General features: G+C 39.6%; 38 non-coding genes and 1 pseudogene across 38 annotated transcripts; all 39 read left to right on the top strand.

The window, feature by feature from the left end:
* The first annotated feature begins 23 nt into the window (after positions 1-23).
* Positions 24-142, top strand: LOC141313756 (5S ribosomal RNA). Its single transcript, XR_012349827.1, has one exon. It is a non-coding gene; the product is annotated as a 5S ribosomal RNA (ribosomal RNA).
* An 84-nt stretch (positions 143-226) lies between these two features.
* Positions 227-345, top strand: LOC141313818 (5S ribosomal RNA). Its single transcript, XR_012349889.1, has one exon. It is a non-coding gene; the product is annotated as a 5S ribosomal RNA (ribosomal RNA).
* Positions 346-1,716: 1,371 nt separating this feature from the next.
* Positions 1,717-1,835, top strand: LOC141313817 (5S ribosomal RNA). The gene has a single exon (XR_012349888.1). It is a non-coding gene; the product is annotated as a 5S ribosomal RNA (ribosomal RNA).
* Positions 1,836-3,200: 1,365 nt separating this feature from the next.
* LOC141313919 (5S ribosomal RNA) lies at positions 3,201-3,309 on the top strand (annotated as a pseudogene).
* An 84-nt stretch (positions 3,310-3,393) lies between these two features.
* On the top strand, positions 3,394-3,512 carry LOC141313755 (5S ribosomal RNA). The gene has a single exon (XR_012349826.1). It is a non-coding gene; the product is annotated as a 5S ribosomal RNA (ribosomal RNA).
* An 84-nt stretch (positions 3,513-3,596) lies between these two features.
* On the top strand, positions 3,597-3,715 carry LOC141313873 (5S ribosomal RNA). The gene has a single exon (XR_012349945.1). It is a non-coding gene; the product is annotated as a 5S ribosomal RNA (ribosomal RNA).
* A 1,376-nt stretch (positions 3,716-5,091) lies between these two features.
* LOC141313737 (5S ribosomal RNA) lies at positions 5,092-5,210 on the top strand. The gene has a single exon (XR_012349807.1). It is a non-coding gene; the product is annotated as a 5S ribosomal RNA (ribosomal RNA).
* Positions 5,211-5,294: 84 nt separating this feature from the next.
* LOC141313753 (5S ribosomal RNA) lies at positions 5,295-5,413 on the top strand. Its single transcript, XR_012349824.1, has one exon. It is a non-coding gene; the product is annotated as a 5S ribosomal RNA (ribosomal RNA).
* An 84-nt stretch (positions 5,414-5,497) lies between these two features.
* Positions 5,498-5,616, top strand: LOC141313816 (5S ribosomal RNA). The gene has a single exon (XR_012349887.1). It is a non-coding gene; the product is annotated as a 5S ribosomal RNA (ribosomal RNA).
* A 1,371-nt stretch (positions 5,617-6,987) lies between these two features.
* LOC141313815 (5S ribosomal RNA) lies at positions 6,988-7,106 on the top strand. The gene has a single exon (XR_012349885.1). It is a non-coding gene; the product is annotated as a 5S ribosomal RNA (ribosomal RNA).
* Positions 7,107-9,827: 2,721 nt separating this feature from the next.
* LOC141313911 (5S ribosomal RNA) lies at positions 9,828-9,946 on the top strand. The gene has a single exon (XR_012349982.1). It is a non-coding gene; the product is annotated as a 5S ribosomal RNA (ribosomal RNA).
* Positions 9,947-10,030: 84 nt separating this feature from the next.
* LOC141313905 (5S ribosomal RNA) lies at positions 10,031-10,149 on the top strand. The gene has a single exon (XR_012349977.1). It is a non-coding gene; the product is annotated as a 5S ribosomal RNA (ribosomal RNA).
* An 84-nt stretch (positions 10,150-10,233) lies between these two features.
* Positions 10,234-10,352, top strand: LOC141313884 (5S ribosomal RNA). Its single transcript, XR_012349956.1, has one exon. It is a non-coding gene; the product is annotated as a 5S ribosomal RNA (ribosomal RNA).
* Positions 10,353-11,082: 730 nt separating this feature from the next.
* LOC141313736 (5S ribosomal RNA) lies at positions 11,083-11,201 on the top strand. The gene has a single exon (XR_012349806.1). It is a non-coding gene; the product is annotated as a 5S ribosomal RNA (ribosomal RNA).
* Positions 11,202-11,285: 84 nt separating this feature from the next.
* LOC141313751 (5S ribosomal RNA) lies at positions 11,286-11,404 on the top strand. The gene has a single exon (XR_012349822.1). It is a non-coding gene; the product is annotated as a 5S ribosomal RNA (ribosomal RNA).
* An 84-nt stretch (positions 11,405-11,488) lies between these two features.
* LOC141313813 (5S ribosomal RNA) lies at positions 11,489-11,607 on the top strand. Its single transcript, XR_012349883.1, has one exon. It is a non-coding gene; the product is annotated as a 5S ribosomal RNA (ribosomal RNA).
* A 1,365-nt stretch (positions 11,608-12,972) lies between these two features.
* LOC141313899 (5S ribosomal RNA) lies at positions 12,973-13,091 on the top strand. The gene has a single exon (XR_012349970.1). It is a non-coding gene; the product is annotated as a 5S ribosomal RNA (ribosomal RNA).
* An 84-nt stretch (positions 13,092-13,175) lies between these two features.
* LOC141313904 (5S ribosomal RNA) lies at positions 13,176-13,294 on the top strand. Its single transcript, XR_012349976.1, has one exon. It is a non-coding gene; the product is annotated as a 5S ribosomal RNA (ribosomal RNA).
* Positions 13,295-13,378: 84 nt separating this feature from the next.
* On the top strand, positions 13,379-13,497 carry LOC141313883 (5S ribosomal RNA). Its single transcript, XR_012349955.1, has one exon. It is a non-coding gene; the product is annotated as a 5S ribosomal RNA (ribosomal RNA).
* Positions 13,498-14,227: 730 nt separating this feature from the next.
* On the top strand, positions 14,228-14,346 carry LOC141313735 (5S ribosomal RNA). Its single transcript, XR_012349805.1, has one exon. It is a non-coding gene; the product is annotated as a 5S ribosomal RNA (ribosomal RNA).
* Positions 14,347-14,430: 84 nt separating this feature from the next.
* LOC141313750 (5S ribosomal RNA) lies at positions 14,431-14,549 on the top strand. The gene has a single exon (XR_012349821.1). It is a non-coding gene; the product is annotated as a 5S ribosomal RNA (ribosomal RNA).
* Positions 14,550-14,633: 84 nt separating this feature from the next.
* On the top strand, positions 14,634-14,752 carry LOC141313812 (5S ribosomal RNA). The gene has a single exon (XR_012349882.1). It is a non-coding gene; the product is annotated as a 5S ribosomal RNA (ribosomal RNA).
* Positions 14,753-16,127: 1,375 nt separating this feature from the next.
* Positions 16,128-16,246, top strand: LOC141313733 (5S ribosomal RNA). Its single transcript, XR_012349803.1, has one exon. It is a non-coding gene; the product is annotated as a 5S ribosomal RNA (ribosomal RNA).
* Positions 16,247-16,330: 84 nt separating this feature from the next.
* LOC141313749 (5S ribosomal RNA) lies at positions 16,331-16,449 on the top strand. The gene has a single exon (XR_012349820.1). It is a non-coding gene; the product is annotated as a 5S ribosomal RNA (ribosomal RNA).
* Positions 16,450-16,533: 84 nt separating this feature from the next.
* On the top strand, positions 16,534-16,652 carry LOC141313811 (5S ribosomal RNA). The gene has a single exon (XR_012349881.1). It is a non-coding gene; the product is annotated as a 5S ribosomal RNA (ribosomal RNA).
* Positions 16,653-18,024: 1,372 nt separating this feature from the next.
* On the top strand, positions 18,025-18,143 carry LOC141313808 (5S ribosomal RNA). The gene has a single exon (XR_012349880.1). It is a non-coding gene; the product is annotated as a 5S ribosomal RNA (ribosomal RNA).
* Positions 18,144-19,508: 1,365 nt separating this feature from the next.
* Positions 19,509-19,627, top strand: LOC141313897 (5S ribosomal RNA). Its single transcript, XR_012349969.1, has one exon. It is a non-coding gene; the product is annotated as a 5S ribosomal RNA (ribosomal RNA).
* An 84-nt stretch (positions 19,628-19,711) lies between these two features.
* Positions 19,712-19,830, top strand: LOC141313903 (5S ribosomal RNA). Its single transcript, XR_012349974.1, has one exon. It is a non-coding gene; the product is annotated as a 5S ribosomal RNA (ribosomal RNA).
* Positions 19,831-19,914: 84 nt separating this feature from the next.
* Positions 19,915-20,033, top strand: LOC141313882 (5S ribosomal RNA). Its single transcript, XR_012349954.1, has one exon. It is a non-coding gene; the product is annotated as a 5S ribosomal RNA (ribosomal RNA).
* Positions 20,034-20,763: 730 nt separating this feature from the next.
* LOC141313731 (5S ribosomal RNA) lies at positions 20,764-20,882 on the top strand. The gene has a single exon (XR_012349802.1). It is a non-coding gene; the product is annotated as a 5S ribosomal RNA (ribosomal RNA).
* Positions 20,883-20,966: 84 nt separating this feature from the next.
* LOC141313748 (5S ribosomal RNA) lies at positions 20,967-21,085 on the top strand. Its single transcript, XR_012349818.1, has one exon. It is a non-coding gene; the product is annotated as a 5S ribosomal RNA (ribosomal RNA).
* Positions 21,086-21,169: 84 nt separating this feature from the next.
* LOC141313807 (5S ribosomal RNA) lies at positions 21,170-21,288 on the top strand. Its single transcript, XR_012349879.1, has one exon. It is a non-coding gene; the product is annotated as a 5S ribosomal RNA (ribosomal RNA).
* Positions 21,289-22,017: 729 nt separating this feature from the next.
* On the top strand, positions 22,018-22,136 carry LOC141313730 (5S ribosomal RNA). The gene has a single exon (XR_012349801.1). It is a non-coding gene; the product is annotated as a 5S ribosomal RNA (ribosomal RNA).
* Positions 22,137-22,220: 84 nt separating this feature from the next.
* Positions 22,221-22,339, top strand: LOC141313747 (5S ribosomal RNA). Its single transcript, XR_012349817.1, has one exon. It is a non-coding gene; the product is annotated as a 5S ribosomal RNA (ribosomal RNA).
* An 84-nt stretch (positions 22,340-22,423) lies between these two features.
* Positions 22,424-22,542, top strand: LOC141313806 (5S ribosomal RNA). Its single transcript, XR_012349878.1, has one exon. It is a non-coding gene; the product is annotated as a 5S ribosomal RNA (ribosomal RNA).
* Positions 22,543-23,917: 1,375 nt separating this feature from the next.
* Positions 23,918-24,036, top strand: LOC141313729 (5S ribosomal RNA). The gene has a single exon (XR_012349800.1). It is a non-coding gene; the product is annotated as a 5S ribosomal RNA (ribosomal RNA).
* Positions 24,037-24,120: 84 nt separating this feature from the next.
* On the top strand, positions 24,121-24,239 carry LOC141313746 (5S ribosomal RNA). Its single transcript, XR_012349816.1, has one exon. It is a non-coding gene; the product is annotated as a 5S ribosomal RNA (ribosomal RNA).
* Positions 24,240-24,323: 84 nt separating this feature from the next.
* On the top strand, positions 24,324-24,442 carry LOC141313805 (5S ribosomal RNA). The gene has a single exon (XR_012349877.1). It is a non-coding gene; the product is annotated as a 5S ribosomal RNA (ribosomal RNA).
* Positions 24,443-25,813: 1,371 nt separating this feature from the next.
* LOC141313804 (5S ribosomal RNA) lies at positions 25,814-25,932 on the top strand. Its single transcript, XR_012349876.1, has one exon. It is a non-coding gene; the product is annotated as a 5S ribosomal RNA (ribosomal RNA).
* The last annotated feature ends 380 nt before the right edge of the window (positions 25,933-26,312 follow it).

Genomic DNA, 26,312 nt, shown 5'->3' with positions numbered 1-26,312 from the left:
GCCCACTTTTTGGAGCAGTACTCGCTTACGGCCATACTGCGCTGAGAGCGCCCGATCTCGTCTGATCTCGGAAGCAAAGCAGCGTCGGGCCTGGTTAGTACTTAGATGGGAGACCGCCTGGGAATACCAGGTGCTGTAAGCTTTTGCCTTTTCTTCACTATTTATATAATATGCTGGCTTTTACGGAGGCTGATCTTTAAATAGCCCACTTTTTGGAGCAGCCCTCGCTTACGGCCATACTGCGCTGAGACCGCCCGATCTCGTCTGATCTCGGAAGCAAAGCAGCGTCGGGCCTGGTTAGTACTTGGATGGGAGACCGCCTGGGAATACCAGGTGCTGTAAGCTTTTGCCTTTTCTTCACTATTTATATAATATGCTGGCTTTTAGAAAGACGTGTTTTACCGCTCTATTTATTACAATCATTTAAATGTATTATAGAGTGTTAAGTGTTTTACATGTTTTTTAGGCCATTTTATTACTCTTAACATTTTAAGTGTGTGTGTGTCTTTAATAAATGGATGGTTGGCCTGCCATGTGACTAGACACATGACAGGAAGCAGGAAGTACAACTGTATAAGAGAGCAGCATGACAAACAAAGAACAGTCACCAAACTGTTGGATTAAGGAGTTTGCTAATTTTAGAGCTCACCTTTCCATTCACCACCTGCAAACTTTGGATTACACTTTCTGTGGATTGTATATACAATGGTGGACACTCACATTGGACTTATCAACACACTGGGATTCTTGGACTGTTTTTAGGGTATGGACAAATGAACTGTATTCTTTTAACAGCATTTACCTAGTTTTATCGTGTTGTTTTAAAGTCTTTTATGTGAACCTTGTATATAAACCAAATCTATTTAAACCAATCTTCTTTTATGTCTCATTCTTTTAACCACTAGTCATCTCTCACAGTTAAATCTGACCCCATTTTAATCTTGTAACTCTGGATGGGAGACCGCCTGGGAATACCAGGTGCTGTAAGCTTTTGCCTTTTCTTCACTATTTATATAATATGCTGGCTTTTAGAAAGACGTGTTTTACCGCTCTATTTATTACAATCATTTAAATGAATTATAGAGTGTTAAGTGTTTTACATGTTTTTTTAGGCCATTTTATTGCTCTTAACATTTTAAGTGTGTGTCTTAAATAAATGGATGGTTGGCCTGCCATGTGACTAGACACATGACAGGAAGCAGGAAGTACAACTGTATAAGAGAGCAGCATGACAAACAAAGGACAGTCACCAAACTGTTGGATTAAGGAGTTTGCTAATTTTAGAGCTCACCTTTCCATTCACCACCTGCAAACTTTGGATTACACTTTCTGTGGATTGTATATACAATGGTGGACACTCACATTGGACTTATCAACACACTGGGATTCTTGGACTGTTTTTAGGGTATGGACAAATGAACTGTATTCTTTTAACAGCATTTACCTAGTTTTATCGTGTTGTTTTAAAGTCTTTTATGTGAACCTTGTATAAAAACCAAATCTATTTAAACCAATCTTCTTTTATGTCTCATTCTTTTAACCACTAGTCATCTCTCACAGTTAATTCTGACCCCATTTTAATGTTGTAACTCTGGATGGGAGACCGCCTGGGAATACCAGGTGCTGTAAGCTTTTGCCTTTTCTTCACTATTTATATAATATGCTGGCTTTTACGGAGGCTGATCTTTAAATAGCCCACTTTTTGGAGCAGCCCTCGCTTACGGCCATACTGCGCTGAGACCGCCCGATCTCGTCTGATCTCGGAAGCAAAGCAGCGTCGGGCCTGGTTAGTACTTGGATGGGAGACCGCCTGGGAATACCAGGTGCTGTAAGCTTTTGCCTTTTCTTCACTATTTATATAATATGCTGGCTTTTAGAAAGACGTGTTTTACCGCTCTATTTATTACAATCATTTAAATGTATTATAGAGTGTTAAGTGTTTTACATGTTTTTTAGGCCATTTTATTACTCTTAACATTTTAAGTGTGTGTGTGTCTTTAATAAATGGATGGTTGGCCTGCCATGTGACTAGACACATGACAGGAAGCAGGAAGTACAACTGTATAAGAGAGCAGCATGACAAAAAAAGTCACCAAACTGTTGGATTAAGGAGTTGCTAATTTTAGAGCTCACCTTTCCATTCACCACCTGCAAACTTTGGATTACACTTTCTGTGGATTGTATATACAATGGTGGACACTCACATTGGACTTATCAACACACTGGGATTCTTGGACTGTTTTTAGGGTATGGACAAATGAACTGTATTCTTTTAACAGCATTTACCTAGTTTTATCGTGTTGTTTTAAAGTCTTTTATGTGAACCTTGTATATAAACCAAATCTATTTAAACCAATCTTCTTTTATGTCTCATTCTTTTAACCACTAGTCATCTCTCACAGTTAAATCTGACCCCATTTTAATCTTGTAACTCTGGATGGGAGACCGCCTGGGAATACCAGGTGCTGTAAGCTTTTGCCTTTTCTTCACTATTTATATAATATGCTGGCTTTTAGAAAGACGTGTTTTACCGCTCTATTTATTACAATCATTTAAATGTATTATAGAGTGTTAAGTGTTTTACATGTTTTTTTAGGCCATTTTATTGCTCTTAACATTTTAAGTGTGTGTCTTAAATAAATGGATGGTTGGCCTGCCATGTGACTAGACACATGACAGGAAGCAGGAAGTACAACTGTATAAGAGAGCAGCATGACAAACAAAGGACAGTCACCAAACTGTTGGATTAAGGAGTTTGCTAATTTTAGAGCTCACCTTTCCATTCACCACCTGCAAACTTTGGATTACACTTTCTGTGGATTGTATATACAATGGTGGACACTCACATTGGACTTATCAAGACACTGGGATTCTTGGACTGTTTTTAGGGTATGGACAAATGAACTGTATTCTTTTAACAGCATTTACCTAGTTTTATCGTGTTGTTTTAAAGTCTTTTATGTGAACCTTGTATAAAAACCAAATCTATTTAAACCAATCTTCTTTTATGTCTCATTCTTTTAACCACTAGTCATCTCTCACAGTTAATTCTGACCCCATTTTAATGTTGTAACTCTGGATGGGAGACCGCCTGGGAATACCAGGTGCTGTAAGCTTTTGCCTTTTCTTCACTATTTATATAATATGATGGCTTTTACGGAGGCTGATCTATAAATAACCCACTTTTTGGAGCAGTCCTCGCTTACGGCCATACTGCGCTGAGTGCGCCCGATCTCGGAAGCAAAGCAGCGTCGGGCCTGGTTAGTACTTGGATGGGATACCCCCTGGGAATACCAGGTGCTGTAAGCTTTTGCCTTTTCTTCACTATTTATATAATATGATGGCTTTTACGGAGGCTGATCTATAAATAGCCCACTTTTTGGAGCAGTACTCGCTTACGGCCATACTGCGCTGAGAGCGCCCGATCTCGTCTGATCTCGGAAGCAAAGCAGCGTCGGGCCTGGTTAGTACTTAGATGGGAGACCGCCTGGGAATACCAGGTGCTGTAAGCTTTTGCCTTTTCTTCACTGTTTATATAATATGCTGGCTTTTACGGAGGCTGATCTTTAAATAGCCCACTTTTTGGAGCAGCCCTCGCTTACGGCCATACTGCGCTGAGACCGCCCGATCTCGTCTGATCTCGGAAGCAAAGCAGCGTCGGGCCTGTTTAGTACTTGGATGGGAGACCGCCTGGGAATACCAGGTGCTGTAAGCTTTTGCCTTTTCTTCACTATTTATATAATATGCTGGCTTTTAGAAAGACGTGTTTTACCGCTCTATTTATTACAATCATTTAAATGTATTATAGAGTGTTAAGTGTTTTACATGTTTTTTTAGGCCATTTTATTGCTCTTAACATTTTAAGTGTGTGTGTGTCTTAAATAAATGGATGGTTGGCCTGCCATGTGACTAGACACATGACAGGAAGCAGGATGTACAACTGTATAAGAGAGCAGCATGATAAACAAAGGACAGTCACCAAACTGTTGGATTAAGGAGTTTGCTAATTTTAGAGCTCACCTTTCCATTCACCACCTGCAAACTTTGGATTACACTTTCTGTGGATTGTATATACAATGGTGGACACTCACATTGGACTTATCAACACACTAGGATTCTTGGACTGTTTTTAGGGTATGGACAAATGAACTGTATTCTTTTAACAGCATTTACCTAGTTTTATCGTGTTGTTTTAAAGTCTTTTATGTGAACCTTGTATATAAACCAAATCTATTTAAACCAATCTTCTTTTATGTCTCATTCTTTTAACCACTAGTCATCTCTCACAGTTAAATCTGACCCCATTTTAATCTTGTAACTCTGGGTGGGAGACCGCCTGGGAATACCAGGTGCTGTAAGCTTTTGCCTTTTCTTCACTATTTATATAATATGCTGGCTTTTAGAAAGACGTGTTTTACCGCTCTATTTATTACAATCATTTAAATGTATTATAGAGTGTTAAGTGTTTTACATGTTTTTTTAGACCATTTTATTGCTCTTATCATTTTAAGTGTGTGTGTGTCTTAAATAAATGGATGGTTGGCCTGCCATGTGACTAGACACATGACAGGAAGCAGGAAGTACAACTGTATAAGAGAGCAGCATGACAAACAAAGGACAGTCACCAAACTGTTGGATTAAGGAGTTTGCTAATTTTAGAGCTCACCTTTCCATTCACCACCTGCAAACTTTGGATTACACTTTCTGTGGATTGTATATACAATGGTGGACACTCACATTGGACTTATCAACACACTGGGATTCTTGGACTGTTTTTAGGGTATGGACAAATGAACTGTATTCTTTTAACAGCATTTACCTAGTTTTATCGTGTTGTTTTAAAGTCTTTTATGTGAACCTTGTATAAAAACCAAATCTATTTAAACCAATCTTCTTTTATGTCTCATTCTTTTAACCACTAGTCATCTCTCACAGTTAATTCTGACCCCATTTTAATGGTGTAACTCTGGATGGGAGACCGCCTGGGAATACCAGGTGCTGTAAGCTTTTGCCTTTTCTTCACTATTTATATAATATGATGGCTTTTACGGAGGCTGATCTATAAATAACCCACTTTTTGGAGCAGTCCTCGCTTACGGCCATACTGCGCTGAGTGCGCCCGATCTCGTCTGATCTCGGAAGCAAAGCAGCGTCGGGCCTGGTTAGTACTTGGATGGGAGACCCCCTGGGAATACCAGGTGCTGTAAGCTTTTGCCTTTTCTTCACTATTTATATAATATGATGGCTTTTACGGAGGCTGATCTATAAATAGCCCACTTTTTGGAGCAGTACTCGCTTACGGCCATACTGCGCTGAGAGCGCCCGATCTCGTCTGATCTCGGAAGCAAAGCAGCGTCGGGCCTGGTTAGTACTTAGATGGGAGACCGCCTGGGAATACCAGGTGCTGTAAGCTTTTGCCTTTTCTTCACTATTTATATAATATGCTGGCTTTTACGGAGGCTGATCTTTAAATAGCCCACTTTTTGGAGCAGCCCTCGCTTACGGCCATACTGCGCTGAGACCGCCCGATCTCGTCTGATCTCGGAAGCAAAGCAGCGTCGGGCCTGGTTAGTACTTGGATGGGAGACCGCCTGGGAATACCAGGTGCTGTAAGCTTTTGCCTTTTCTTCACTATTTATATAATATGCTGGCTTTTAGAAAGACGTGTTTTACCGCTCTATTTATTACAATCATTTAAATGTATTATAGAGTGTTAAGTGTTTTACATGTTTTTTAGGCCATTTTATTACTCTTAACATTTTAAGTGTGTGTGTGTCTTTAATAAATGGATGGTTGGCCTGCCATGTGACTAGACACATGACAGGAAGCAGGAAGTACAACTGTATAAGAGAGCAGCATGACAAACAAAGGACAGTCACCAAACTGTTGGATTAAGGAGTTTGCTAATTTTAGAGCTCACCTTTCCATTCACCACCTGCAAACTTTGGATTACACTTTCTGTGGATTGTATATACAATGGTGGACACTCACATTGGACTTATCAACACACTGGGATTCTTGGACTGTTTTTAGGGTATGGACAAATGAACTGTATTCTTTTAACAGCATTTACCTAGTTTTATTGTGTTGTTTTAAAGTCTTTTATGTGAACCTTGTATATAAACCAAATCTATTTAAACCAATCTTCTTTTATGTCTCATTCTTTTAACCACTAGTCATCTCTCACAGTTAAATCTGACCCCATTTTAATCTTGTAACTCTGGATGGGAGACCGCCTGGGAATACCAGGTGCTGTAAGCTTTTGCCTTTTCTTCACTATTTATATAATATGCTGGCTTTTAGAAAGACGTGTTTTACCGCTCTATTTATTACAATCATTTAAATGAATTATAGAGTGTTAAGTGTTTTACATGTTTTTTTAGGCCATTTTATTGCTCTTAACATTTTAAGTGTGTGTCTTAAATAAATGGATGGTTGGCCTGCCATGTGACTAGACACATGACAGGAAGCAGGAAGTACAACTGTATAAGAGAGCAGCATGACAAACAAAGGACAGTCACCAAACTGTTGGATTAAGGAGTTTGCTAATTTTAGAGCTCACCTTTCCATTCACCACCTGCAAACTTTGGATTACACTTTCTGTGGATTGTATATACAATGGTGGACACTCACATTGGACTTATCAACACACTGGGATTCTTGGACTGTTTTTAGGGTATGGACAAATGAACTGTATTCTTTTAACAGCATTTACCTAGTTTTATCGTGTTGTTTTAAAGTCTTTTATGTGAACCTTGTATAAAAACCAAATCTATTTAAACCAATCTTCTTTTATGTCTCATTCTTTTAACCACTAGTCATCTCTCACAGTTAATTCTGACCCCATTTTAATGTTGTAACTCTGGATGGGAGACCGCCTGGGAATACCAGGTGCTGTAAGCTTTTGCCTTTTCTTCACTATTTATATAATATGCTGGCTTTTACGGAGGCTGATCTTTAAATAGCCCACTTTTTGGAGCAGCCCTCGCTTACGGCCATACTGCGCTGAGACCGCCCGATCTCGTCTGATCTCGGAAGCAAAGCAGCGTCGGGCCTGGTTAGTACTTGGATGGGAGACCGCCTGGGAATACCAGGTGCTGTAAGCTTTTGCCTTTTCTTCACTATTTATATAATATGCTGGCTTTTAGAAAGACGTGTTTTACCGCTCTATTTATTACAATCATTTAAATGTATTATAGAGTGTTAAGTGTTTTACATGTTTTTTAGGCCATTTTATTACTCTTAACATTTTAAGTGTGTGTGTGTCTTTAATAAATGGATGGTTGGCCTGCCATGTGACTAGACACATGACAGGAAGCAGGAAGTACAACTGTATAAGAGAGCAGCATGACAAAAAAAGTCACCAAACTGTTGGATTAAGGAGTTGCTAATTTTAGAGCTCACCTTTCCATTCACCACCTGCAAACTTTGGATTACACTTTCTGTGGATTGTATATACAATGGTGGACACTCACATTGGACTTATCAACACACTGGGATTCTTGGACTGTTTTTAGGGTATGGACAAATGAACTGTATTCTTTTAACAGCATTTACCTAGTTTTATCGTGTTGTTTTAAAGTCTTTTATGTGAACCTTGTATATAAACCAAATCTATTTAACCCTTAAAGACCTAGAACATTTTTGGGGCACCTGAGGCACCTGTATATTTCTTTGTTTTTTCAGACCTATTTTAGCAGTCAGCATCAAATGTCATATATCATTATAAACATAAGAACTTGAAATTTATGTCTAGCTAGTTTAAAATTAAAATTTTCCTTTGTTTTCTCTAAATATTAGTCAATTTCCAGAGTTTTAGGAAAAACGCTAGCAACAATTGGGTGTTTTTTTTACTGTGTACTCAAACAAAAACTTCTGAAGTATGGATTTTTTTCTTTAAAAATTTGTATTTAGGTGTTTTACACTTCCAAATAATTTTTTTTCTATATATAACATTCCCCAAGCAAGTTATAGCCAATTATTACAATATTATTATAGGTGCTTTTCAGTGAAAAACAGACATATTTAGTTTATTGACAATATAGATCTGTTCAAAAACGTTTCAGGAGTAAAGTCATAGCAGAAACAGTGTTATATAATAGCAAAACACAGCAAAAATAATAGATAAATATATTTGTAATCTAACACAAACAGTGTAGAAAGTAGCAACAGAAAAATTGCACAATTTGTCTTGTGCAACAAAAAAAATAAACAATCAGTACAAATTATTTACAAACTTCACACAAATTGAGGGCGAAATATATAGAGTGCAACCGAAAAGATAGTGCAAATAATCTTTAATAATTATATAAGAATTAGTTAATATAATATAACAACTAAATAGATGGATCAGATGGCTGAAGTCTGTGTTTGAATGTATTTTACCAGGGGATCGCCTAGTGATGACAAAATCTTAATTCCAGTGCTTTATCTGATAGGTACTGCTGTTTCATCCGTGGTTTTGGTTTGTGTTATGTCAAAGGGCTCTGTCGTGAGTATTTCTGTACATTTTCAAAGAATGCTGTCATGCAAATGTGTTATTTTGCGTTTGATTTCATGCAAGCAAGACGCATTTTGCTTTCACTTTGCGTATGTTCAGTTTTCCAAAGAAACATACTAATCGGTGGTTCAAAAGACCAAAACCTATGTTTATTGGTTGAATAGATGACAGTTTGAACCAATCTGGGCACAGGGGTGGGACTAAGCATCAACAATCGTTCCTGTTTGGCTCAGGACCGAAACGTATTGATTTCATCTGACGAATCAGTGCTGAGGAAATGCGATGACGTAATCACGCTCACTACGGAGCCACTGAATATCCAAATGAGACAAATGCGATATCACTGAAAAGAGTAGACTCTGTACATTACGAGACTTTTTAAAGCATTCAAATTGGATTAGCGGTTCAAAAGTTATTAAACATTTAAAACAATAGTTATTTTTAGCCGCCGGCGGCTGTATCGGTCTTTGAGGGTTAAACCAATCTTCTTTTATGTCTCATTCTTTTAACCACTAGTCATCTCTCACAGTTAAATCTGACCCCATTTTAATCTTGTAACTCTGGATGGGAGACCGCCTGGGAATACCAGGTGCTGTAAGCTTTTGCCTTTTCTTCACTATTTATATAATATGCTGGCTTTTAGAAAGACGTGTTTTACCGCTCTATTTATTACAATCATTTAAATGTATTATAGAGTGTTAAGTGTTTTACATGTTTTTTTAGGCCATTTTATTGCTCTTAACATTTTAAGTGTGTGTCTTAAATAAATGGATGGTTGGCCTGCCATGTGACTAGACACATGACAGGAAGCAGGAAGTACAACTGTATAAGAGAGCAGCATGACAAACAAAGGACAGTCACCAAACTGTTGGATTAAGGAGTTTGCTAATTTTAGAGCTCACCTTTCCATTCACCACCTGCAAACTTTGGATTACACTTTCTGTGGATTGTATATACAATGGTGGACACTCACATTGGACTTATCAAGACACTGGGATTCTTGGACTGTTTTTAGGGTATGGACAAATGAACTGTATTCTTTTAACAGCATTTACCTAGTTTTATCGTGTTGTTTTAAAGTCTTTTATGTGAACCTTGTATAAAAACCAAATCTATTTAAACCAATCTTCTTTTATGTCTCATTCTTTTAACCACTAGTCATCTCTCACAGTTAATTCTGACCCCATTTTAATGTTGTAACTCTGGATGGGAGACCGCCTGGGAATACCAGGTGCTGTAAGCTTTTGCCTTTTCTTCACTATTTATATAATATGATGGCTTTTACGGAGGCTGATCTATAAATAACCCACTTTTTGGAGCAGTCCTCGCTTACGGCCATACTGCGCTGAGTGCGCCCGATCTCGTCTGATCTCGGAAGCAAAGCAGCGTCGGGCCTTTTTAGTACTTGGATGGGAGACCGCCTGGGAATACCAGGTGCTGTAAGCTTTTGCCTTTTCTTCACTATTTATATAATATGATGGCTTTTACGGAGGCTGATCTATAAATAGCCCACTTTTTGGAGCAGTACTCGCTTACGGCCATACTGCGCTGAGAGCGCCCGATCTCGTCTGATCTCGGAAGCAAAGCAGCGTCGGGCCTGGTTAGTACTTAGATGGGAGACCGCCTGGGATTACCAGGTGCTGTAAGCTTTTGCCTTTTCTTCACTATTTATATAATATGCTGGCTTTTACGGAGGCTGATCTTTAAATAGGCCACTTTTTGGAGCAGCCCTCGCTTACGGCCATACCGCGCTGAGACCGCCCAATCTCGTCTGATCTCGGAAGCAAAGCAGCGTCGGGCCTGGTTAGTACTTGGATGGGAGACCGCCTGGGAATACCAGGTGCTGTAAGCTTTTGCCTTTTCTTCACTATTTATATAATATGCTGGCTTTTAGAAAGACGTGTTTTACCGCTCTATTTATTACAATCATTTAAATGTATTATAGAGTGTTAAGTGTTTTACATGTTTTTTTAGGCCATTTTATTGCTCTTAACATTTTAAGTGTGTGTGTGTCTTAAATAAATGGATGGTTGGCCTGCCATGTGACTAGACACATGACAGGAAGCAGGAAGTACAACTATATAAGAGAGCAGCATGACAAACAAAGGACAGTCACCAAACTGTTGGATTAAGGAGTTTGCTAATTTTAGAGCTCACCTTTCCATTCACCACCTGCAAACTTTGGATTACACTTTCTGTGGATTGTATATACAATGGTGGACACTCACATTGGACTTATCAACACACTGGGATTCTTGGACTGTTTTTAGGGTATGGACAAATGAACTGTATTCTTTTAACAGCATTTACCTAGTTTTATCGTGTTGTTTTAAAGTCTTTTATGTGAACCTTGTATAAAAACCAAATCTATTTAAACCAATCTTCTTTTATGTCTCATTCTTTTAACCACTAGTCATCTCTCACAGTTAATTCTGACCCCATTTTAATGGTGTAACTCTGGATGGGAGACCGCCTGGGAATACCAGGTGCTGTAAGCTTTTGCCTTTTCTTCACTATTTATATAATATGATGGCTTTTACGGAGGCTGATCTATAAATAACCCACTTTTTGGAGCAGTCCTCGCTTACGGCCATACTGCGCTGAGTGCGCCCGATCTCGTCTGATCTCGGAAGCAAAGCAGCGTCGGGCCTGGTTAGTACTTGGATGGGAGACCCCCTGGGAATACCAGGTGCTGTAAGCTTTTGCCTTTTCTTCACTATTTATATAATATGATGGCTTTTACGGAGGCTGATCTATAAATAGCCCACTTTTTGGAGCAGTACTCGCTTACGGCCATACTGCGCTGAGAGCGCCCGATCTCGTCTGATCTCGGAAGCAAAGCAGCGTCGGGCCTGGTTAGTACTTAGATGGGAGACCGCCTGGGAATACCAGGTGCTGTAAGCTTTTGCCTTTTCTTCACTATTTATATAATATGCTGGCTTTTACGGAGGCTGATCTTTAAATAGCCCACTTTTTGGAGCAGCCCTCGCTTACGGCCATACTGCGCTGAGACCGCCCGATCTCGTCTGATCTCGGAAGCAAAGCAGCGTCGGGCCTGGTTAGTACTTGGATGGGAGACCGCCTGGGAATACCAGGTGCTGTAAGCTTTTGCCTTTTCTTCACTATTTATATAATATGCTGGCTTTTAGAAAGACGTGTTTTACCGCTCTATTTATTACAATCATTTAAATGTATTATAGAGTGTTAAGTGTTTTACATGTTTTTTAGGCCATTTTATTACTCTTAACATTTTAAGTGTGTGTGTGTCTTTAATAAATGGATGGTTGGCCTGCCATGTGACTAGACACATGACAGGAAGCAGGAAGTACAACTGTATAAGAGAGCAGCATGACAAAAAAAGTCACCAAACTGTTGGATTAAGGAGTTGCTAATTTTAGAGCTCACCTTTCCATTCACCACCTGCAAACTTTGGATTACACTTTCTGTGGATTGTATATACAATGGTGGACACTCACATTGGACTTATCAACACACTGGGATTCTTGGACTGTTTTTAGGGTATGGACAAATGAACTGTATTCTTTTAACAGCATTTACCTAGTTTTATCGTGTTGTTTTAAAGTCTTTTATGTGAACCTTGTATATAAACCAAATCTATTTAAACCAATCTTCTTTTATGTCTCATTCTTTTAACCACTAGTCATCTCTCACAGTTAAATCTGACCCCATTTTAATCTTGTAACTCTGGATGGGAGACCGCCTGGGAATACCAGGTGCTGTAAGCTTTTGCCTTTTCTTCACTATTTATATAATATGCTGGCTTTTAGAAAGACGTGTTTTACCGCTCTATTTATTACAATCATTTAAATGTATTATAGAGTGTTAAGTGTTTTACATGTTTTTTTAGGCCATTTTATTGCTCTTAACATTTTAAGTGTGTGTCTTAAATAAATGGATGGTTGGCCTGCCATGTGACTAGACACATGACAGGAAGCAGGAAGTACAACTGTATAAGAGAGCAGCATGACAAACAAAGGACAGTCACCAAACTGTTGGATTAAGGAGTTTGCTAATTTTAGAGCTCACCTTTCCATTCACCACCTGCAAACTTTGGATTACACTTTCTGTGGATTGTATATACAATGGTGGACACTCACATTGGACTTATCAAGACACTGGGATTCTTGGACTGTTTTTAGGGTATGGACAAATGAACTGTATTCTTTTAACAGCATTTACCTAGTTTTATCGTGTTGTTTTAAAGTCTTTTATGTGAACCTTGTATAAAAACCAAATCTATTTAAACCAATCTTCTTTTATGTCTCATTCTTTTAACCACTAGTCATCTCTCACAGTTAATTCTGACCCCATTTTAATGTTGTAACTCTGGATGGGAGACCGCCTGGGAATACCAGGTGCTGTAAGCTTTTGCCTTTTCTTCACTATTTATATAATATGATGGCTTTTACGGAGGCTGATCTATAAATAACCCACTTTTTGGAGCAGTCCTCGCTTACGGCCATACTGCGCTGAGTGCGCCCGATCTCGTCTGATCTCGGAAGCAAAGCAGCGTCGGGCCTTGTTAGTACTTGGATGGGAGACCGCCTGGGAATACCAGGTGCTGTAAGCTTTTGCCTTTTCTTCACTATTTATATAATATGATGGCTTTTACGGAGGCTGATCTATAAATAGCCCACTTTTTGGAGCAGTACTCGCTTACGGCCATACTGCGCTGAGAGCGCCCGATCTCGTCTGATCTCGGAAGCAAAGCAGCGTCGGGCCTGGTTAGTACTTAGATGGGAGACCGCCTGGGATTACCAGGTGCTGTAAGCTTTTGCCTTTTCTTCACTATTTATATAATATGCTGGCTTTTACGGAGGCTGATCTTTAAATAGGCCACTTTTTGGAGCAGCCCTCGCTTACGGCCATACCGCGCTGAGACCGCCCAATCTCGTCTGATCTCGGAAGCAAAGCAGCGTCGGGCCTGGTTAGTACTTGGATGGGAGACCGCCTGGGAATACCAGGTGCTGTAAGCTTTTGCCTTTTCTTCACTATTTATATAATATGCTGGCTTTTAGAAAGACGTGTTTTACCGCTCTATTTATTACAATCATTTAAATGTATTATAGAGTGTTAAGTGTTTTACATGTTTTTTTAGGCCATTTTATTGCTCTTAACATTTTAAGTGTGTGTGTGTCTTAAATAAATGGATGGTTGGCCTGCCATGTGACTAGACACATGACAGGAAGCAGGAAGTACAACTGTATAAGAGAGCAGCATGACAAACAAAGGACAGTCACCAAACTGTTGGATTAAGGAGTTTGCTAATTTTAGAGCTCACCTTTCCATTCACCACCTGCAAACTTTGGATTACACTTTCTGTGGATTGTATATACAATGGTGGACACTCACATTGGACTTATCAACACACTGGGATTCTTGGACTGTTTTTAGGGTATGGACAAATGAACTGTATTCTTTTAACAGCATTTACCTAGTTTTATCGTGTTGTTTTAAAGTCTTTTATGTGAACCTTGTATAAAAACCAAATCTATTTAAACCAATCTTCTTTTATGTCTCATTCTTTTAACCACTAGTCATCTCTCACAGTTAATTCTGACCCCATTTTAATGGTGTAACTCTGGATGGGAGACCGCCTGGGAATACCAGGTGCTGTAAGCTTTTGCCTTTTCTTCACTATTTATATAATATGATGGCTTTTACGGAGGCTGATCTATAAATAACCCACTTTTTGGAGCAGTCCTCGCTTACGGCCATACTGCGCTGAGTGCGCCCGATCTCGTCTGATCTCGGAAGCAAAGCAGCGTCGGGCCTGGTTAGTACTTGGATGGGAGACCCCCTGGGAATACCAGGTGCTGTAAGCTTTTGCCTTTTCTTCACTATTTATATAATATGATGGCTTTTACGGAGGCTGATCTATAAATAGCCCACTTTTTGGAGCAGTACTCGCTTACGGCCATACTGCGCTGAGAGCGCCCGATCTCGTCTGATCTCGGAAGCAAAGCAGCGTCGGGCCTGGTTAGTACTTAGATGGGAGACCGCCTGGGAATACCAGGTGCTGTAAGCTTTTGCCTTTTCTTCACTATTTATATAATATGCTGGCTTTTACGGAGGCTGATCTTTAAATAGCCCACTTTTTGGAGCAGCCCTCGCTTACGGCCATACTGCGCTGAGACCGCCCGATCTCGTCTGATCTCGGAAGCAAAGCAGCGTCGGGCCTGGTTAGTACTTGGATGGGAGACCGCCTGGGAATACCAGGTGCTGTAAGCTTTTGCCTTTTCTTCACTATTTATATAATATGCTGGCTTTTAGAAAGACGTGTTTTACCGCTCTATTTATTACAATCATTTAAATGTATTATAGAGTGTTAAGTGTTTTACATGTTTTTTAGGCCATTTTATTACTCTTAACATTTTAAGTGTGTGTGTGTCTTTAATAAATGGATGGTTGGCCTGCCATGTGACTAGACACATGACAGGAAGCAGGAAGTACAACTGTATAAGAGAGCAGCATGACAAACAAAGGACAGTCACCAAACTGTTGGATTAAGGAGTTTGCTAATTTTAGAGCTCACCTTTCCATTCACCACCTGCAAACTTTGGATTACACTTTCTGTGGATTGTATATACAATGGTGGACACTCACATTGGACTTATCAACACACTGGGATTCTTGGACTGTTTTTAGGGTATGGACAAATGAACTGTATTCTTTTAACAGCATTTACCTAGTTTTATCGTGTTGTTTTAAAGTCTTTTATGTGAACCTTGTATATAAACCAAATCTATTTAAACCAATCTTCTTTTATGTCTCATTCTTTTAACCACTAGTCATCTCTCACAGTTAAATCTGACCCCATTTTAATCTTGTAACTCTGGGTGGGAGACCGCCTGGGAATACCAGGTGCTGTAAGCTTTTGCCTTTTCTTCACTATTTATATAATATGCTGGCTTTTAGAAAGACGTGTTTTACCGCTCTATTTATTACAATCATTTAAATGTATTATAGAGTGTTAAGTGTTTTACATGTTTTTTTAGACCATTTTATTGCTCTTATCATTTTAAGTGTGTGTGTGTCTTAAATAAATGGATGGTTGGCCTGCCATGTGACTAGACACATGACAGGAAGCAGGAAGTACAACTGTATAAGAGAGCAGCATGACAAACAAAGGACAGTCACCAAACTGTTGGATTAAGGAGTTTGCTAATTTTAGAGCTCACCTTTCCATTCACCACCTGCAAACTTTGGATTACACTTTCTGTGGATTGTATATACAATGGTGGACACTCACATTGGACTTATCAACACACTGGGATTCTTGGACTGTTTTTAGGGTATGGACAAATGAACTGTATTCTTTTAACAGCATTTACCTAGTTTTATCGTGTTGTTTTAAAGTCTTTTATGTGAACCTTGTATAAAAACCAAATCTATTTAAACCAATCTTCTTTTATGTCTCATTCTTTTAACCACTAGTCATCTCTCACAGTTAATTCTGACCCCATTTTAATGGTGTAACTCTGGATGGGAGACCGCCTGGGAATACCAGGTGCTGTAAGCTTTTGCCTTTTCTTCACTATTTATATAATATGATGGCTTTTACGGAGGCTGATCTATAAATAACCCACTTTTTGGAGCAGTCCTCGCTTACGGCCATACTGCGCTGAGTGCGCCCGATCTCGTCTGATCTCGGAAGCAAAGCAGCGTCGGGCCTGGTTAGTACTTGGATGGGAGACCCCCTGGGAATACCAGGTGCTGTAAGCTTTTGCCTTTTCTTCACTATTTATATAATATGATGGCTTTTACGGAGGCTGATCTATAAATAGCCCACTTTTTGGAGCAGTACTCGCTTACGGCCATACTGCGCTGAGAGCGCCCGATCTCGTCTGATCTCGGAAGCAAAGCAGCGTCGGGCCTGGTTAGTACTTAGATGGGAGACCGCCTGGGAATACCAGGTGCTGTAAGCTTTTGCCTTTTCTTCACTATTTATATAATATGCTGGCTTTTACGGAGGCTGATCTTTAAATAGCCCACTTTTTGGAGCAGCCCTCGCTTACGGCCATACTGCGCTGAGACCGCCCGATCTCGTCTGATCTCGGAAGCAAAGCAGCGTCGGGCCTGGTTAGTACTTGGATGGGAGACCGCCTGGGAATACCAGGTGCTGTAAGCTTTTGCCTTTTCTTCACTATTTATATAATATGCTGGCTTTTAGAAAGACGTGTTTTACCGCTCTATTTATTACAATCATTTAAATGTATTATAGAGTGTTAAGTGTTTTACATGTTTTTTAGGCCATTTTATTACTCTTAACATTTTAAGTGTGTGTGTGTCTTTAATAAATGGATGGTTGGCCTGCCATGTGACTAGACACATGACAGGAAGCAGGAAGTACAACTGTATAAGAGAGCAGCATGACAAACAAAGGACAGTCACCAAACTGTTGGATTAAGGAGTTTGCTAATTTTAGAGCTCACCTTTCCATTCACCACCTGCAAACTTTGGATTACACTTTCTGTGGATTGTATATACAATGGTGGACACTCACATTGGACTTATCAACACACTGGGATTCTTGGACTGTTTTTAGGGTATGGACAAATGAACTGTATTCTTTTAACAGCATTTACCTAGTTTTATCGTGTTGTTTTAAAGTCTTTTATGTGAACCTTGTATATAAACCAAATCTATTTAAACCAATCTTCTTTTATGTCTCATTCTTTTAACCACTAGTCATCTCTCACAGTTAAATCTGACCCCATTTTAATCTTGTAACTCTGGATGGGAGACCGCCTGGGAATACCAGGTGCTGTAAGCTTTTGCCTTTTCTTCACTATTTATATAATATGCTGGCTTTTAGAAAGACGTGTTTTACCGCTCTATTTATTACAATCATTTAAATGAATTATAGAGTGTTAAGTGTTTTACATGTTTTTTTTAGGCCATTTTATTGCTCTTAACATTTTAAGTGTGTGTCTTAAATAAATGGATGGTTGGCCTGCCATGTGACTAGACACATGACAGGAAGCAGGAAGTACAACTGTATAAGAGAGCAGCATGACAAACAAAGGACAGTCACCAAACTGTTGGATTAAGGAGTTTGCTAATTTTAGAGCTCACCTTTCCATTCACCACCTGCAAACTTTGGATTACACTTTCTGTGGATTGTATATACAATGGTGGACACTCACATTGGACTTATCAACACACTGGGATTCTTGGACTGTTTTTAGGGTATGGACAAATGAACTGTATTCTTTTAACAGCATTTACCTAGTTTTATCGTGTTGTTTTAAAGTCTTTTATGTGAACCTTGTATAAAAACCAAATCTATTTAAACCAATCTTCTTTTATGTCTCATTCTTTTAACCACTAGTCATCTCTCACAGTTAATTCTGACCCCATTTTAATGTTGTAACTCTGGATGGGAGACCGCCTGGGAATACCAGGTGCTGTAAGCTTTTGCCTTTTCTTCACTATTTATATAATATGCTGGCTTTTACGGAGGCTGATCTTTAAATAGCCCACTTTTTGGAGCAGCCCTCGCTTACGGCCATACTGCGCTGAGACCGCCCGATCTCGTCTGATCTCGGAAGCAAAGCAGCGTCGGGCCTGGTTAGTACTTGGATGGGAGACCGCCTGGGAATACCAGGTGCTGTAAGCTTTTGCCTTTTCTTCACTATTTATATAATATGCTGGCTTTTAGAAAGACGTGTTTTACCGCTCTATTTATTACAATCATTTAAATGTATTATAGAGTGTTAAGTGTTTTACATGTTTTTTAGGCCATTTTATTACTCTTAACATTTTAAGTGTGTGTGTGTCTTTAATAAATGGATGGTTGGCCTGCCATGTGACTAGACACATGACAGGAAGCAGGAAGTACAACTGTATAAGAGAGCAGCATGACAAAAAAAGTCACCAAACTGTTGGATTAAGGAGTTGCTAATTTTAGAGCTCACCTTTCCATTCACCACCTGCAAACTTTGGATTACACTTTCTGTGGATTGTATATACAATGGTGGACACTCACATTGGACTTATCAACACACTGGGATTCTTGGACTGTTTTTAGGGTATGGACAAATGAACTGTATTCTTTTAACAGCATTTACCTAGTTTTATCGTGTTGTTTTAAAGTCTTTTATGTGAACCTTGTATATAAACCAAATCTATTTAAACCAATCTTCTTTTATGTCTCATTCTTTTAACCACTAGTCATCTCTCACAGTTAAATCTGACCCCATTTTAATCTTGTAACTCTGGATGGGAGACCGCCTGGGAATACCAGGTGCTGTAAGCTTTTGCCTTTTCTTCACTATTTATATAATATGCTGGCTTTTAGAAAGACGTGTTTTACCGCTCTATTTATTACAATCATTTAAATGTATTATAGAGTGTTAAGTGTTTTACATGTTTTTTTAGGCCATTTTATTGCTCTTAACATTTTAAGTGTGTGTCTTAAATAAATGGATGGTTGGCCTGCCATGTGACTAGACACATGACAGGAAGCAGGAAGTACAACTGTATAAGAGAGCAGCATGACAAACAAAGGACAGTCACCAAACTGTTGGATTAAGGAGTTTGCTAATTTTAGAGCTCACCTTTCCATTCACCACCTGCAAACTTTGGATTACACTTTCTGTGGATTGTATATACAATGGTGGACACTCACATTGGACTTATCAAGACACTGGGATTCTTGGACTGTTTTTAGGGTATGGACAAATGAACTGTATTCTTTTAACAGCATTTACCTAGTTTTATCGTGTTGTTTTAAAGTCTTTTATGTGAACCTTGTATAAAAACCAAATCTATTTAAACCAATCTTCTTTTATGTCTCATTCTTTTAACCACTAGTCATCTCTCACAGTTAATTCTGACCCCATTTTAATGTTGTAACTCTGGATGGGAGACCGCCTGGGAATACCAGGTGCTGTAAGCTTTTGCCTTTTCTTCACTATTTATATAATATGATGGCTTTTACGGAGGCTGATCTATAAATAACCCACTTTTTGGAGCAGTCCTCGCTTACGGCCATACTGCGCTGAGTGCGCCCGATCTCGTCTGATCTCGGAAGCAAAGCAGCGTCGGGCCTTGTTAGTACTTGGATGGGAGACCGCCTGGGAATACCAGGTGCTGTAAGCTTTTGCCTTTTCTTCACTATTTATATAATATGATGGCTTTTACGGAGGCTGATCTATAAATAGCCCACTTTTTGGAGCAGTACTCGCTTACGGCCATACTGCGCTGAGAGCGCCCGATCTCGTCTGATCTCGGAAGCAAAGCAGCGTCGGGCCTGGTTAGTACTTAGATGGGAGACCGCCTGGGATTACCAGGTGCTGTAAGCTTTTGCCTTTTCTTCACTATTTATATAATATGCTGGCTTTTACGGAGGCTGATCTTTAAATAGGCCACTTTTTGGAGCAGCCCTCGCTTACGGCCATACCGCGCTGAGACCGCCCAATCTCGTCTGATCTCGGAAGCAAAGCAGCGTCGGGCCTGGTTAGTACTTGGATGGGAGACCGCCTGGGAATACCAGGTGCTGTAAGCTTTTGCCTTTTCTTCACTATTTATATAATATGCTGGCTTTTAGAAAGACGTGTTTTACCGCTCTATTTATTACAATCATTTAAATGTATTATAGAGTGTTAAGTGTTTTACATGTTTTTTTAGGCCATTTTATTGCTCTTAACATTTTAAGTGTGTGTGTGTCTTAAATAAATGGATGGTTGGCCTGCCATGTGACTAGACACATGACAGGAAGCAGGAAGTACAACTGTATAAGAGAGCAGCATGACAAACAAAGGACAGTCACCAAACTGTTGGATTAAGGAGTTTGCTAATTTTAGAGCTCACCTTTCCATTCACCACCTGCAAACTTTGGATTACACTTTCTGTGGATTGTATATACAATGGTGGACACTCACATTGGACTTATCAACACACTGGGATTCTTGGACTGTTTTTAGGGTATGGACAAATGAACTGTATTCTTTTAACAGCATTTACCTAGTTTTATCGTGTTGTTTTAAAGTCTTTTATGTGAACCTTGTATAAAAACCAAATCTATTTAAACCAATCTTCTTTTATGTCTCATTCTTTTAACCACTAGTCATCTCTCACAGTTAATTCTGACCCCATTTTAATGGTGTAACTCTGGATGGGAGACCGCCTGGGAATACCAGGTGCTGTAAGCTTTTGCCTTTTCTTCACTATTTATATAATATGATGGCTTTTACGGAGGCTGATCTATAAATAACCCACTTTTTGGGGCAGTCCTCGCTTACGGCCATACTGCGCTGAGTGCGCCCGATCTCGTCTGATCTCGGAAGCAAAGCAGCGTCGGGCCTGGTTAGTACTTGGATGGGAGACCCCCTGGGAATACCAGGTGCTGTAAGCTTTTGCCTTTTCTTCACTATTTATATAATATGATGGCTTTTACGGAGGCTGATCTATAAATAGCCCACTTTTTGGAGCAGTACTCGCTTACGGCCATACTGCGCTGAGAGCGCCCGATCTCGTCTGATCTCGGAAGCAAAGCAGCGTCGGGCCTGGTTAGTACTTAGATGGGAGACCGCCTGGGAATACCAGGTGCTGTAAGCTTTTGCCTTTTCTTCACTATTTATATAATATGCTGGCTTTTACGGAGGCTGATCTTTAAATAGCCCACTTTTTGGAGCAGCCCTCGCTTACGGCCATACTGCGCTGAGACCGCCCGATCTCGTCTGATCTCGGAAGCAAAGCAGCGTCGGGCCTGGTTAGTACTTGGATGGGAGACCGCCTGGGAATACCAGGTGCTGTAAGCTTTTGCCTTTTCTTCACTATTTATATAATATGCTGGCTTTTAGAAAGACGTGTTTTACCGCTCTATTTATTACAATCATTTAAATGTATTATAGAGTGTTAAGTGTTTTACATGTTTTTTAGGCCATTTTATTACTCTTAACATTTTAAGTGTGTGTGTGTCTTTAATAAATGGATGGTTGGCCTGCCATGTGACTAGACACATGACAGGAAGCAGGAAGTACAACTGTATAAGAGAGCAGCATGACAAACAAAGGACAGTCACCAAACTGTTGGATTAAGGAGTTTGCTAATTTTAGAGCTCACCTTTCCATTCACCACCTGCAAACTTTGGATTACACTTTCTGTGGATTGTATATACAATGGTGGACACTCACATTGGACTTATCAACACACTGGGATTCTTGGACTGTTTTTAGGGTATGGACAAATGAACTGTATTCTTTTAACAGCATTTACCTAGTTTTATCGTGTTGTTTTAAAGTCTTTTATGTGAACCTTGTATAAAAACCAAATCTATTTAAACCAATCTTCTTTTATGTCTCATTCTTTTAACCACTAGTCATCTCTCACAGTTAATTCTGACCCCATTTTAATGGTGTAACTCTGGATGGGAGACCGCCTGGGAATACCAGGTGCTGTAAGCTTTTGCCTTTTCTTCACTATTTATATAATATGATGGCTTTTACGGAGGCTGATCTATAAATAACCCACTTTTTGGAGCAGTCCTCGCTTACGGCCATACTGCGCTGAGTGCGCCCGATCTCGTCTGATCTCGGAAGCAAAGCAGCGTCGGGCCTGGTTAGTACTTGGATGGGAGACCCCCTGGGAATACCAGGTGCTGTAAGCTTTTGCCTTTTCTTCACTATTTATATAATATGATGGCTTTTACGGAGGCTGATCTATAAATAGCCCACTTTTTGGAGCAGTACTCGCTTACGGCCATACTGCGCTGAGAGCGCCCGATCTCGTCTGATCTCGGAAGCAAAGCAGCGTCGGGCCTGGTTAGTACTTAGATGGGAGACCGCCTGGGAATACCAGGTGCTGTAAGCTTTTGCCTTTTCTTCACTATTTATATAATATGCTGGCTTTTACGGAGGCTGATCTTTAAATAGCCCACTTTTTGGAGCAGCCCTCGCTTACGGCCATACTGCGCTGAGACCGCCCGATCTCGTCTGATCTCGGAAGCAAAGCAGCGTCGGGCCTGGTTAGTACTTGGATGGGAGACCGCCTGGGAATACCAGGTGCTGTAAGCTTTTGCCTTTTCTTCACTATTTATATAATATGCTGGCTTTTAGAAAGACGTGTTTTACCGCTCTATTTATTACAATCATTTAAATGTATTATAGAGTGTTAAGTGTTTTACATGTTTTTTAGGCCATTTTATTACTCTTAACATTTTAAGTGTGTGTGTGTCTTTAATAAATGGATGGTTGGCCTGCCATGTGACTAGACACATGACAGGAAGCAGGAAGTACAACTGTATAAGAGAGCAGCATGACAAACAAAGGACAGTCACCAAACTGTTGGATTAAGGAGTTTGCTAATTTTAGAGCTCACCTTTCCATTCACCACCTGCAAACTTTGGATTACACTTTCTGTGGATTGTATATACAATGGTGGACACTCACATTGGACTTATCAACACACTGGGATTCTTGGACTGTTTTTAGGGTATGGACAAATGAACTGTATTCTTTTAACAGCATTTACCTAGTTTTATCGTGTTGTTTTAAAGTCTTTTATGTGAACCTTGTATATAAACCAAATCTATTTAAACCAATCTTCTTTTATGTCTCATTCTTTTAACCACTAGTCATCTCTCACAGTTAAATCTGACCCCATTTTAATCTTGTAACTCTGGGTGGGAGACCGCCTGGGAATACCAGGTGCTGTAAGCTTTTGCCTTTTCTTCACTATTTATATAATATGCTGGCTTTTAGAAAGACGTGTTTTACCGCTCTATTTATTACAATCATTTAAATGTATTATAGAGTGTTAAGTGTTTTACATGTTTTTTTAGACCATTTTATTGCTCTTATCATTTTAAGTGTGTGTGTGTCTTAAATAAATGGATGGTTGGCCTGCCATGTGACTAGACACATGACAGGAAGCAGGAAGTACAACTGTATAAGAGAGCAGCATGACAAACAAAGGACAGTCACCAAACTGTTGGATTAAGGAGTTTGCTAATTTTAGAGCTCACCTTTCCATTCACCACCTGCAAACTTTGGATTACACTTTCTGTGGATTGTATATACAATGGTGGACACTCACATTGGACTTATCAACACACTGGGATTCTTGGACTGTTTTTAGGGTATGGACAAATGAACTGTATTCTTTTAACAGCATTTACCTAGTTTTATCGTGTTGTTTTAAAGTCTTTTATGTGAACCTTGTATAAAAACCAAATCTATTTAAACCAATCTTCTTTTATGTCTCATTCTTTTAACCACTAGTCATCTCTCACAGTTAATTCTGACCCCATTTTAATGGTGTAACTCTGGATGGGAGACCGCCTGGGAATACCAGGTGCTGTAAGCTTTTGCCTTTTCTTCACTATTTATATAATATGATGGCTTTTACGGAGGCTGATCTATAAATAACCCACTTTTTGGAGCAGTCCTCGCTTACGGCCATACTGCGCTGAGTGCGCCCGATCTCGTCTGATCTCGGAAGCAAAGCAGCGTCGGGCCTGGTTAGTACTTGGATGGGAGACCCCCTGGGAATACCAGGTGCTGTAAGCTTTTGCCTTTTCTTCACTATTTATATAATATGATGGCTTTTACGGAGGCTGATCTATAAATAGCCCACTTTTTGGAGCAGTACTCGCTTACGGCCATACTGCGCTGAGAGCGCCCGATCTCGTCTGATCTCGGAAGCAAAGCAGCGTCGGGCCTGGTTAGTACTTAGATGGGAGACCGCCTGGGAATACCAGGTGCTGTAAGCTTTTGCCTTTTCTTCACTATTTATATAATATGCTGGCTTTTACGGAGGCTGATCTTTAAATAGCCCACTTTTTGGAGCAGCCCTCGCTTACGGCCATACTGCGCTGAGACCGCCCGATCTCGTCTGATCTCGGAAGCAAAGCAGCGTCGGGCCTGGTTAGTACTTGGATGGGAGACCGCCTGGGAATACCAGGTGCTGTAAGCTTTTGCCTTTTCTTCACTATTTATATAATATGCTGGCTTTTAGAAAGACGTGTTTTACCGCTCTATTTATTACAATCATTTAAATGTATTATAGAGTGTTAAGTGTTTTACATGTTTTTTAGGCCATTTTATTACTCTTAACATTTTAAGTGTGTGTGTGTCTTTAATAAATGGATGGTTGGCCTGCCATGTGACTAGACACATGACAGGAAGCAGGAAGTACAACTGTATAAGAGAGCAGCATGACAAACAAAGGACAGTCACCAAACTGTTGGATTAAGGAGTTTGCTAATTTTAGAGCTCACCTTTCCATTCACCACCTGCAAACTTTGGATTACACTTTCTGTGGATTGTATATACAATGGTGGACACTCACATTGGACTTATCAACACACTGGGATTCTTGGACTGTTTTTAGGGTATGGACAAATGAACTGTATTCTTTTAACAGCATTTACCTAGTTTTATTGTGTTGTTTTAAAGTCTTTTATGTGAACCTTGTATATAAACCAAATCTATTTAAACCAATCTTCTTTTATGTCTCATTCTTTTAACCACTAGTCATCTCTCACAGTTAAATCTGACCCCATTTTAATCTTGTAACTCTGGATGGGAGACCGCCTGGGAATACCAGGTGCTGTAAGCTTTTGCCTTTTCTTCACTATTTATATAATATGCTGGCTTTTAGAAAGACGTGTTTTACCGCTCTATTTATTACAATCATTTAAATGAATTATAGAGTGTTAAGTGTTTTACATGTTTTTTTAGGCCATTTTATTGCTCTTAACATTTTAAGTGTGTGTCTTAAATAAATGGATGGTTGGCCTGCCATGTGACTAGACACATGACAGGAAGCAGGAAGTACAACTGTATAAGAGAGCAGCATGACAAACAAAGGACAGTCACCAAACTGTTGGATTAAGGAGTTTGCTAATTTTAGAGCTCACCTTTCCATTCACCACCTGCAAACTTTGGATTACACTTTCTGTGGATTGTATATACAATGGTGGACACTCACATTGGACTTATCAACACACTGGGATTCTTGGACTGTTTTTAGGGTATGGACAAATGAACTGTATTCTTTTAACAGCATTTACCTAGTTTTATCGTGTTGTTTTAAAGTCTTTTATGTGAACCTTGTATAAAAACCAAATCTATTTAAACCAATCTTCTTTTATGTCTCATTCTTTTAACCACTAGTCATCTCTCACAGTTAATTCTGACCCCATTTTAATGTTGTAACTCTGGATGGGAGACCGCCTGGGAATACCAGGTGCTGTAAGCTTTTGCCTTTTCTTCACTATTTATATAATATGCTGGCTTTTACGGAGGCTGATCTTTAAATAGCCCACTTTTTGGAGCAGCCCTCGCTTACGGCCATACTGCGCTGAGACCGCCCGATCTCGTCTGATCTCGGAAGCAAAGCAGCGTCGGGCCTGGTTAGTACTTGGATGGGAGACCGCCTGGGAATACCAGGTGCTGTAAGCTTTTGCCTTTTCTTCACTATTTATATAATATGCTGGCTTTTAGAAAGACGTGTTTTACCGCTCTATTTATTACAATCATTTAAATGTATTATAGAGTGTTAAGTGTTTTACATGTTTTTTAGGCCATTTTATTACTCTTAACATTTTAAGTGTGTGTGTGTCTTTAATAAATGGATGGTTGGCCTGCCATGTGACTAGACACATGACAGGAAGCAGGAAGTACAACTGTATAAGAGAGCAGCATGACAAAAAAAGTCACCAAACTGTTGGATTAAGGAGTTGCTAATTTTAGAGCTCACCTTTCCATTCACCACCTGCAAACTTTGGATTACACTTTCTGTGGATTGTATATACAATGGTGGACACTCACATTGGACTTAT

Source organism: Garra rufa, unplaced genomic scaffold (genome assembly GCF_049309525.1).
Source record: "Garra rufa unplaced genomic scaffold, GarRuf1.0 hap1_unplaced_007, whole genome shotgun sequence".
Lineage (NCBI taxonomy): Eukaryota > Metazoa > Chordata > Actinopteri > Cypriniformes > Cyprinidae > Garra > Garra rufa.
This window is presented reverse-complemented; position numbering and strand designations above follow the sequence as displayed.